Source organism: Marmota flaviventris, chromosome 2 (genome assembly GCF_047511675.1).
Source record: "Marmota flaviventris isolate mMarFla1 chromosome 2, mMarFla1.hap1, whole genome shotgun sequence".
Classification (NCBI taxonomy): Eukaryota; Metazoa; Chordata; class Mammalia; order Rodentia; family Sciuridae; genus Marmota; species Marmota flaviventris.
In genome coordinates this window covers 138,276,233-138,280,346 of record NC_092499.1, presented here as the reverse complement: position 1 = coordinate 138,280,346, position 4,114 = coordinate 138,276,233, and positions in this window count along the sequence as shown.

The following is a 4,114-nucleotide window of genomic DNA, read 5'->3' as shown; positions in this document are numbered from 1 at the left end:
TGGTCCAAAGGGGCTAATGTCTAAAATTTCTGGACCTTGGGGTCTGGAAATTCTCTCAGATTTATACTCAGTGGGGTGGTTACATGAGGGTGGGTATGTAACAGCTACACTTTGTCCCATATTTTAGATCAGACAGGTTTCACAAGTTTTTACCAAGGAATACAGTAACTTTTGCACAGCAAGCTCTCTTGAGACAGTCTGTCACATCTTTTGGGTGCAAACCTGTCATTTACAAGGGAGAGGAAGCTTCAAACCACAATGAATTCTGCATAAATCCTGTTGACATTCTTTGTAAGAATCTTATTGACTAGGGGAGAAGCTTATATGGTACAATTATGATGGGGGTACCTGGTGGCTACATCAAGCTGAGACCCTCTTTTGCAGTGGTAACCTAGTCTCACATGACCTTGAATTCCCAAGAAACAGCATTAATCCATTTGTGAAAGAGGTGCTTATGGCTGTATTACCACCGGCTAGACTGTACCTCTCTAAGTGCCACCTCAACAGCATTATGCTAGGGACCAAGCTTCCAGCACATGAACTTTTGGGGGACACAAACTACTTCCAAACCATAGTACAAACCATTTGCTTGGCTTGTACCCTGGGGATTCTGAGTGGTAGGAATTGCAGAGAGGGCCACGCAGTGACAGCCTTCTACCTGCTACAGTCGTGACAAGTGGGCAGCTGTTCCAAGATGTGTGTTTGTAAGGCTGACAAGTTTGCTGAATGACTCACTCTCCTGCTACCGGATCCAACAAGATTTGGCAACATCCACAACAGGGAGCACCCTGACTGGGGTTGGCGTTTGCCCCTAAAGTGCTGTTAATCACCAGCAGTTGGATCCAACATCAGAGCACGCAGGACATTTGTACAAAAATTTAGCCTGAGCCAGTTAGAGTTCTAGGTTCTAGGGGCCCAGCAGTGAACCAAAGAGAGGGCAAATGGAATTAAATGAACAAGTAGAATGCATGGTGTTTCTGGGGGGTGCTCATTCTAGTAGGAAAAAGCCAGGAAGAGATTAGGAAGTGCATTTTTTTTTAAAATTATTTTTTAGTTGTAGTTGGACCCAATACCTTTATTTTATTTATTTATATGTGATGCTGAGGATTGAACCCAGGGCCTCACATATGCTAGGCGAGTGCTTACCACGGAGTCATAGCCCCAGCTCCATGGAAGTGCATTTTTAAATAAGAGATCGGGGATGGTTCCATGAAGAGACCTGCCAGAGAAGAGGTAAGCTAGGCAGATGACCTGGGGGAGGAACTTTCCAGAAGAGGTGACAGCAAATGCCCAGGCCCTGAGAAAGGAGTGTGCCCAAATGAACATACCCTTCTGAAGCAGACCTGATTTTATTGGTTCTTCTAGCCATTCTCACACTGGGGCAGCGACCAGCATCTTTCAAGGAGGTGACAAGACCTGCATGTGGCTTGGGAGGTGTCAACACTTGTATGAACAGCAACCCTGAGAGTGGGTTTAAACCTAGAGGTTGTAGATCAGAGCCTGGTTCAAAATGAGATTGGAAAGGGCTGGGGGGGGGGGGGGGCACTTGAGGGAGGGCCCGAAAAACTGCCTGGGAGTTGAAGTGTGGGGGTTTTGAACAGCAGAAAATTCCTAAATTTTTAAGCAGAAAAGAGCTGTGACACAGTACATGAGATTAGACTTTGGAAAACTTGATCAGGTAGGGCTCAAAGGACAATTTAAAGCAGGACCTGAAGATGGAGAATATCCATTTGCAGCAATATTGGAAGATGAGGACTGATGGGTAAAACAAGCCCAGAAAAAGAGAAAAAGCCGAACTTGGAAGCCATGTGGGAAAGCACTTGAAGATGCAGATCAGGAGCAGGTTGCATAGACCATGTATAGGACCACGGGGAGAAGAATGTGCTCTGGGACCAGGTGAAGCACAGGGTCTGCAGCAGGATGTTGATGTCTAAAGATCACCACTGACTGTTTGGGGTCCAATGGGAATTTGAAGAAACAAATCTCCAAGAGAATCTTTAGGGGCTTACTGTTTGGGGGAGTTTGGGTTTTTTTGTTGTTGTTGTTTTGTTTTAGGGGGATTCTTATTTTGGTACTGAGGATTAAACCCAGGGCTGCTTTACTGAAAGCAAAATGAAAGAAGAAGAAATGAAGATAGACCTCAACAGATCAGCAATGCTTTATCGAACACTGGAGGGGCATATTTTCAAGAGAGAATATGGCAATGGTTACTGAAAGCACATGAAAGTGAATACAAAAAGAAAATAGAGGCAGACCTCAATGGACCAGCAATGCTTTATTCGGCACCCCAGGGGCACATCTTCAGGGGAAAATGGCAGAAGGCCACCACGTGGATTTGTGTTTTATAGGGTCTTAGCAGAGCCTGGTCATGGGAGGAGTTAGTTCCTTTTGGTGGCCCTATTTGGCAGCACTGCCAAGTCATGGGAGTTTTTGGTGGTAGGCTTATTTAGGGAGGGGCAGTAGGACAATAAGGGGAACAGTTAGGGAAGTTCCTTGGGGCCTATTGTCCATGTCCTTCAGTTTCAATAGGGGTCTAAATTTTATAGGGTTTAGTTAGACTGAATCATCAAAGAATGCATCGGTTGGGCAGTCAGGGGGAACAATTGTGAAAGTCAGGAGCCCATTGTTTTCCTTCTCTCCCAGGGACTCATTGTTCTTGTCCCCCCCCCACCCCTGAGGGTTGTTGTTTTTCATATCCTTCATTTATCACTGAGCTACATTCCCAGCCCTTTTTATTTTTTATTTTGAGAAAGGGTCTCACTAAATTCCCCGGGCTTGAACTTGTGGTCCTTCTGCCTCAGCCACAGGAGTCTCTGGGATTACAGGCTGAGCCACCACAGCTGGCAGGGGTTACTTTTTAAATGCACATTCTCATAAAGTAACAAGAGTTTTGTCTCCTGTTTATGCCGCTTCACTTCTCCCTAAATCAGCAGAACAACCTTTATGCTTTTGAAAAGCAGAAAGTCCCCAAACTGAATCCAAGCAAGAGTTGCTCACTCAGATGGGAACCAAAAATACTTTTTTTGGTTCAGACTTGAACCAACAGCGCAACAAACAGAAACAATGCTGTATCATTGAGACATACTTCCTATTTGGTTTATTTTTGAAGTCTAAGTCAGACATCTGGCTTGGTAAAAAAAAAAAAAAAACACCATGAAACTAGGGAAGTCCCCTTACAAATCACAAATCTTTGTGAAAATGAGGGCAACCAGATCAGACTGATGGGTGTTTATTCTGTATAGATGTGAGGTAGGAGGCGAGCATGGTGGCTCTAATCAGTCACACCATAGTGTATGGTGCAATGCGTGTGTTTCTCATGGAAAACTGAGTCTGAAGTTGGGTGCAGTGGTGCACACCTGTAATCCCAGGCACTCTGGAGGCTGAGGCAAGGAGGCTTGCAAGTTTGAATACAGCCTCAACAATTTAGCAAGACCCTGTCTCAAAATAAAATAAAATAAACCAAGGGCTGGGCATGTAACTCAGTGGTAAAGCACCCCTGGGTTCAATCTCCAGTACCGCGAAGAAACAAGCAAAAAACCAAAACAAACTGAGTTTTGGACCCAGTTGTAGCTCATTCATTTATTCAGTAAATACAGAGTGCTCTTTACATGCCAGGCACTCCTGTAAGAATTAGATGTTCCGGCCTGGATGAGTGTGGCTCCAAAGAAGCATGGCTGGGCTGGTGGTACTCCCTTGATGCCTGCTTCTGGTCCTCAACATCAACCCAGCTGAAGACAGAGCCCACGGAGGGTGGACAGAAGCACCCCTGAACCGATGGAGTCCCAATGCTGCTTCCTTGCGTTCCCTGGTCGGGGGTGGGGATTAGTCCCTTTCCACCCCTACCTCCTCCCACCCTTCCCAAGTAGTGGCCTCCACAACTCAAGAACAGCTTGCCCTGCCCTCATAAAAGACCAAACAGAATATCATTCTGGTAACGGGCCCCAGAAGTTGCAGGACATTCCCCAGGCTCCAATGCTGGGGATGTTTATTTTCTGGGTGGAGGGTGAGAAAGCAAAGAAAGATGTTGCAATCCACTCCATCCACGTCAGATGCGTCATCTGAGAGGGGGAGGGCAGGGGCAGAGGAGGGACGTCCAGATCGACCAGCCCTGACT